Below are 8,005 nucleotides of genomic sequence, written 5' to 3'. Positions count from 1 at the left end.
GTGCCTTCTCACTTCTGCCCGGGAAAAATCAGTGGCCTCTACAAAATCCAAAACGACTTTCGCAACACCATCAGCACTGAGAACATCACCTGAAGTCTGCTCAGCTTAAAACCCTTCGATACACACACACACACACACACACACACACACACACACACACACACGCATTGCTCTGCAGCTGAATCTTTTCCAGCACTAAGACACCCATATACACAAACTCATCATTTATTTTCCTTCTCTGCCTGCAGAGACACTCAAGCTTTTTCATTACACACACACACACACACACACACACACACACACACACACACACACACACACACACACCTGCTCCCATGACTACTGAATCAATCCCGCTTTCATTCAGAGTGAATATGCATGCATCCACCACAGCTGCATGTGTGCAAGAGCAACTACATGCTTCTGTGAGTGCTACAGTGTCCAGTTTGCTCAGAAAATACAACATATTTTATCTTACCGCAGCAGAAGCACAGACTACATCTCTCTCATTCTCTGTCGTTTCTTCCCTTCTCCATTCGCTTTCAGTCGTTGTTTCTGCAGATTCTTCACATGCCGAGTTTTCTGTCGTTCCCCCTCTCGCACGTTTGTTGATCTCTTAAGATTCCTGAAATATCACTTCCCCAGCTCCCTCTCTATCACAAGGGCTGAAGAGAAAATTGGCATAGACTGAGTCTCTCTCTCTCTTTTTCTATCTTTCTCCTCTTCTCTCTATCGCTCTCTCTCTCTCGCTCTCTCTCCCTCCAGCTAGAGAGGAGATGAGGTGTTCTGCAGCAGTGCTTCTGCCCCTCTCATTTCTCCACCTCTCTTTCTGTTGCCTGCCTCACTCTCTCTCGTTCTTGTTTTCTTTCCACAAGCTGATAGAAAGCCACATGTGCTCCATTTTTTCTGGATGAGAAGTTTCTTTTGGCCCCTAGTGGCATTTTAGTTTTCTGCCATCATGTGTGCATTAAAGACCTGTTTATAATGTCAGGTCATGCACAGGAGGTTATAAAACACCAGGGGGGACAAATCTTTAATTCAGACAGAAAAGAAAAGCATCATTTACTGTGTTTATGGCTCTGGTATCAGATCCTTACACGGCTGATTCTGAACTGGCTCTGTAAACAGCTTCTGTATAATGTCACATTGACAGCGGGTGGCTATGGTGATAATTTATGTCTGAAAGAACAATAATTTAGTCCAGTAGGGAGGCAGACACTGAGAGGCTCTCAGACTTACTGCAGTATGAATATATATATATATATATATATATTATATGTGTGTATATGTATATATATATGTATGTTAATACTTGGCATGGCTATAGACTAAAAAAAGAGGGTAGAGTATAAATGTTTACTCTGTAGCATGTTCCAGGCTTCAGCAATACAAATGAGGTGTGCAGTGTATAGTATATCATATATAAATGGTTTAAAATCAAAGCAGACAGAGACTGAAGTGGCGTCTTTTTTTGCATATAGCACCCTCAGTTACAGCAGTGAGATGCATTTGAGTGCTGACAGTAAATGTGACTTGAAAACCAAAACCTGCCTTTCATATTAATGGAGTGCGCTGATGAGCAGAGAGGTATGCAGCTCAAACAGCATGACTTAAGCGAGTCTAATATTGGTCCCTAATCACATCTCGGCATAGAATATGTATTTTAAATTAACACGGACTCCAGCGACAACAGGAAAGGTGAAAGCTCATCCTCAGGAGTCAAACTGGGATTAATCTGTAAACAGGATTTGTGGTTTCACTGGTACGCACGAGTATTAGCAAACAGTCACAGGCATAACAGTACTGCGTTTAAGTATAAGATTTCATTACAGAAGGAGCTATAACGTTAAAAAATGAGAGCAGTTTTCATTATCCAGCCAGATGCGTTGTCTAAAGTCATATACACACACTTGCTGTTTTGAGTGACAAGTATAAATGCGTGCTGTGCGCTATAAGCTGTGTACTTGTACCTGTCAAAAATGTTGCTATACTTTAGTGAGGCTGGTCACCCCCTGATGACACTGAAGAATTAGTGTGTTGCACCATCTAGAGCAGGAGTGTCAAACATAAGGCCCAGGGGCCAGAATCAGCCTGTCAGAGAATCCAGTCTGGCCCACGGTATGGCTTTAAAAAAATCTGAGCATTTCAAAGAGGGAGGGGACACTTTTTTTTTTTTAGTTTTTCTGTCATCTTTCTTATTAAGACACAAAACATGGTCATACACCAGAAAGTAAACTGATTTCTTAGTGTTGATATTCCATTAAATAACAATTACGTTTTTTTTTTTAATTTAACAGTAAAAGACATAAAAAACTTTTTAATTAGAGGATTAATTTCTTTATTTCTTACAGTGAAAGCCCAATGGAGCGTGCTAATGAGTTTCTTTAAATTACTACAGCAGCGCGTCTTCATAATGTGAAAAAACTGAAACATATTTTTGAAAGTGCACTGCAGGAAATTCAAGTAAACAAATTCTAGTAAACCTTCTGTAAAATCAGATTTTCAGGTGCGTTTTAAAAAAAAAATGTTTATTGGACTTTAGCTTAACTGGTCTGGCCCGCTTGAGCTGAAATTGGGATTTAAGCAGCACATGATGTAAAACGAGTTTGATGGGGCACCCTTCAGGGTGAATATGACATGATTAAAGAACTGAGGTGAGACAAACACTTACCAAGCCCAAACAGCAAGGAGGTCAGGGTGCATGGATAGGTAATCAAAAACATTTTTCAATAAAAGTCTTCTTGTTTCCCGTTTCCAGACAAACAATGTTTCCATATTAAACTTCAAGAGTTTTCTGTTTTTAAGAATAGTGTTTATATACTGTGTTTGTATAGTGTTTATGCAGATCATTTAAGTTACCAGTTAAGCTAGGGAATCAGAAAGCCCCTCTTTCTCCAGATTGTGGACAAACCATTTTAGACTTTGTAAACTGGAAGCTTTGCAGATTACATTTCTTGACATCACTTTTTCAATTTCTTTCCAGACCATGACTATCTTTCTTTGTTTCCTTTCTCTGTCAGGAGCTGTTTTCACTGAACCCACCAAAAAAACCCTCCCAGCTTCCTTCCTAACAAGCACCAAATAGCAGACAGACATAATTAGCGACTAACTGGTGAACATGTAGCAGCATTTAGCTTCTAAAGACAAGTTTCTTCAAGAACTGAGACAAAAAAAACAAAAACATAGCCAAACATAGCATGACTTAGATCAGTTTTAATGTATATCCACTGGTGTAAATGCAGAGTACAAAACACAGTGGGTTCAAATAGAAATGCACGACTTAATAAAAAGTCAGTACTGATACATGCAAATATTCCACCAGCACGATCAGAGCACCCATCTCATCCTGCAAGGATCATCCATATTTATGGCAATCCATTAGTGGATTCTTAGACTACTTCTACTGTCAGATCATGCTTTTGGGAGACCACAGATTAATAGCAGTCCCCATATACAGTATTATATTACAGGAAGTATATTAGATAGCACAGCTACTTACTATATATATATTACAGAAAATATAATGAAGAATGATTACCCCCTGACCACTCACACCAAAATCCATCAGTTTTTAGATGCATGCTTTAAATATTAAAAGTTCAGGGACGGGACATCCTGAGTCTGCGCTGGGTCAAACGTTGCTGGGAGCCGTTAAAAACTAACATGAGGACGTGCATTTTTTGTTTTAGCACTTAGAGAGGTTATTAAAGGTGGGAAGTGAAGAGTAACAAGATTAGAACAGTAGTCGCAAAGCTTTTCTCTGTGTTGTAATCTGATATTAGACCTCTAAGTACATTTTAACACAGCCAGTGGTGACATGAAAGTTGGATTTGAGGCTATCCTCCAATCACTTATAATTTGCTTGTTTTAAAAAAAGAGGAAGTAAAAGTTAAATACATTTATATAGTGCTGTGTTTATCATTATAATTTGAGTGGGTGCATTGTGGTTGAAAGTCAGCCAGATGGTTGTGTAAGAAAGTAGATGATAGCACGTCGCTCCTGCAGAATATGCTGTGATAACGAAAGTGCCAAAAAAGAGTGAGAAAAAGAAAAGAACTCAGAAGTCAGCCAACGGAAAAGTATGAAGCTTTTTTTTTGCAAAATGATGATTACTAATGTGTAATAATGCATGCATGTGTGTGTGTGTGTGTGTGCATGTGTATTCACGCATGTAAGTGTGTGTGTGTGTGTGTGTGCATATATATATATCTTCATGCGTGTGTGTGTGTGTGTCCGCGTACATATATCTTCATGCGTGTGTGTGTGTGTGTGTGTGTGTGTGTCCGCGTACATATATCTTCATGCATGTGTGTGTGTGTGTGTGTGTGCATGTCACATAGTCTGACTTGGGTCTCTAATGGCTCTCCCCTTCATTTGCTTGATTCATTCAAGAGCCAACACACAAAAGCACGCACACCCACATGCCCTGCTGACTGAAAGGCAGCAAGGATAAGTGGTAGCTCGCTGAAAGGAAGGGAGAGAGAGGGGGTCGCCATAGCAACAAGGAGGGGTTGTCGCTTTTATTGGAGAAAGAAAATCAGCTCTGCCTAAACCCCCCACCCCAAACCACCGCCACCAACTCTCCTCTCACTCTCCCAATTCTCCTTTCCCTGCCTCACCTTTCTTTTTCTCTGTTTGTTCATTTCATCTTCCCTGAGCTGACATCAGCTTCCTGAGACATGGACACATGATGTGGACATTCAAGTCACGGCCGTTGTTACAGTTGTTTCTTATTAGCACACTGGAGGTAAAATGGTTTTGATAGATCAGGTGCAAGGACGAAGTGTAAATGTGTGCAGGAAAATTAATATATTTGCGTCACGCACACACTAAAGACAGAAGTATGGCAGCATATATACAAATTTGGCTCATTGCTGCAGCAGTGGTGACAGTGTTTTGACACAACCTTGCAAATATTTTGAAAGTACTGTATGTCTTCAGCTGTCAGTGAGTCGAAATCCTGAGTCACATCATTTACATTTTTAAGAAAACAGGCTCTTTGTTCTCAGCACATCTGAGCAGAAGCAAGTGCTCTGTAAACTTCAGGAAGAAATGAGATCGATTCGTCAGAAAAACCACACATGCACAGGGCGAATGGTTGCACAAAAAAATTCAGCAACACGTTATGTCATGCTGTAACAGCCTGCTTCTGAAAAATGATTTTAAAACAAGTCATCTTCTAATGTGCAGCAGAGCATCTCGATCCTGTCACAGCATCTGAATTCTGTTTGCAGGTGGGCTGTTCCCCAACTGGACCTGGGAACACTCAAGGACGTTTCTGCACAGCTAAATGTGATGTGGGAGGGTTGTGTATGTGCGAGAGCTTGCACACGGAAACATAGTTGAGGGAAAATTATTGAGCATTTGCTGCCATGGTGATTGGCCCAGCAGTATCTAATAGCAACGGGCTGTTGAAAAGCCTGAATTATGTGGGTGGGGAGGCGGTGAGGGTGGAGAATGAGATCAGTTCTTAAAACTGAACAGAGAGCAGTGTTTACACTTTTTACAGTATTTACATTTTCGTCTTGTTTTTTTTTCTTTCAGTACACATTTGATAGTTTTAACCACTCACTGTATAATAAAAGGCGGCTGCAGGCTGATAAACAGCTTTAAGAAACATGGTTCTTGGTTGAACATGACATGTAACCACACATCAGGTCATATTATTTATTAGATTTCCTTAAAAACACTCCAGAAGACACCAAAAGCAAAGACGCAGTTAAGAGGCTGAGTTCATTGGCCTGACCTTGAACTAGCTATGTTTTACAGCTTCCTGTGCCATCATCCACCATTCACTCAAAGTGCCCCTGCCCCTGTATTTAACTCTTACTAACATGTAAACGGGTGAGCTATGAAAAATTGAACAAAAAGCATCCCACTTGCAGCAGCAACAAGAAGGGTAAAAAAGCAGAAGGCACTGCTGCGAAGCTGCACATTTTAGCACAGGACTGAGTTGCTTTTGGAGCCAGCCTCAAGTGGCCATTAGAAGAACTGCAGTTTTTGGCAGCTTTCATTCTGGCTCCGTTTTTACATCCCCCGGAGGTCACTGCTCATTTTTCACATTCGTCCATGCTCAAACTGAAAAGAAAAAGTCTTGTTCTCGCCATTTGTTCCCTCTGTTTTAAATATGCACTCTCACATATCTGAGAAGCTCACATGATCTGATAAGTTCCTCAGCTGCAAAGGCATGAAGATACAAATATAACCTTAACAGTTATTTCATTTTAAACCCCAGTGAAGATGGGAGCTGCTCAGCATCTCTGTCCTTGCTCTCCAACAGAAGGTGCAACACAGCAACATTAACACCACCAGGATTAATCACTATTTTCACATGTCGCTCTACTGTCAACTAGCACTGTGTGCCTGTCTGTGTATGTGTGTGCGCTTTATGCAGCTGTGTGTATTGCGTGGGAGACGGCAACAGGTTTGTGTTCATTGCCTGGCTCCCCGTGCATGGTTGCCATGGTGAGAGAGACAGAGAGAGAGAGGAAAGAGTTTAGTTTGCAGTTCAGTAGGTTCAATGTAATTTATCTGTACAGCAAAAAAGAAAAAGCTCTGATGTTTCAGGGGTCGAGACCTGTTTTGCCTGCAGCGTGCTTCTGACTTTTAAAAGTTCTGGCTATTTTAAAGAGCAAATGACATCACTGCAGAGGGAACTGAAACGATCAGTGGATAAACAGCCTGTTGTTGCTTAACAGCTCACACAAAATGGACCCAGCTGCTACGCAGCTTATTGACTCTCTCTGGTGGTGATATTAAGCAGTGCATCTAATACTCTGCTCATGTTTTTCCCACGCACTTATCGATGTGGTGCATTTTTTTTTTTCACATTTTATCCAAACGTACACTCATTCTTCTAGTCCATTACAACTTGTGGTGACTGGTGTCAGATAAATTATTGCTCTTTTAAAAATCTAAAAAAGATATTTCAGACTTTTACGGGAAAAAAATTATGTTTTTCTCTCTTTTACTGGAAAAATATCAAATACACAGTCCTTGCCATTAATGAAGCAACGGTGGTGCAGCCACATATATCAGTGGAAAATGTGTAGCTTTCACTGTTAGTTTAATGAATAGCGCAATGGTGAAACTGCAGTGGCTACCCGCTGTTTGGAGGTGATAATGTGCGTCTTTGAAAATATATTTCTCAGCATTGTGTGGAAACTGCAGTATGATGATGCACATCTCAGATACTGGCTCAGCGTTGATTGTGTTTCTATCCTAGCAATGGCTCTCAGGATGACAATGCCAGCCAATCCACCACTTCAGTCCAGGCTGAAATTTCAATACCCAATAATGAGCTACTTCAGCCTGAGATAGCTCATTATTGGCTAACAAACGGAGACAAACATAGAGTAGACTTAGTTCAAACTTAGTTCATATAAGGCAGAATCCATGCCATGCAAACTGCCTGTCTCATCACCCCACTTGTCACTCAGTATAGCTATGGCCCATATGTATAACTTGTAACACTTGTAAAGACTGTTCATATTGAATAATTTTTTTGGTTTCATGTGCGGATAACTTTATATTTAAGGCATTTTTTCCTTTAATCACTAAAAGTCAGTATCTGTTAATGAAGCTTTATAAGCATAAAACAATAGCTTAAGGATCCATCCATTGCAGTTGGTCTACTCTAGAGTAGACCAACTGCTCTAGAGTCTAGAGCCTGTCCACTGCAGTTGGTCTAGTAGAGCCTATCCCAGGTGTCATAAGAAGAGAGGCAGGGTACACCCTGGACAGATTGCCAGTCTAGTGCAGGGCTAAGACAAAAAGACAAACAGCTATTCACAATCATGATCACACCTACGGTCAACTTGGAATCACCATTTAACCTAACATGCATGTCTTTGGACTGCAGGAAAAAACCAGAGCACCTGGAACGAACACACTGTCATGGTGGTGTGAAGTGTGGCTGGTTAGGGCCCAAAGTCAGTCTCCAAAAGCAGGCAGATTTCCAAGGTCGTAAAAAATCAAGACTAGATAGGATGTATAAAACAATCCC

General features: G+C 40.8%; 1 protein-coding gene across 1 annotated transcript in view; it reads right to left on the bottom strand.

Moving 5' to 3' along the window:
• Positions 1 to 829, bottom strand: part of LOC102193296 (leucine-rich repeat neuronal protein 2-like) — a 9,898-nt gene extending 9,069 nt beyond the window's left edge. Inside the window, exon 1 of the mRNA XM_005739467.1 lies at positions 479 to 829. The gene's annotated coding sequence lies outside the window, so the exon portion shown is untranslated. The remainder of the gene's footprint in view (positions 1 to 478) is intronic.
• Positions 830 to 8,005: the final 7,176 nt, after the last annotated feature.

This window comes from Pundamilia nyererei, unplaced genomic scaffold, assembly GCF_000239375.1.
Source record: "Pundamilia nyererei isolate P.nyererei 1_Seehausen unplaced genomic scaffold, PunNye1.0 scaffold00092, whole genome shotgun sequence".
NCBI classification, from domain to species: Eukaryota; Metazoa; Chordata; class Actinopteri; order Cichliformes; family Cichlidae; genus Pundamilia; species Pundamilia nyererei.
Note: the sequence above shows the minus strand (reverse complement) of the source record. Positions and strands in the feature narration are given on the sequence as shown.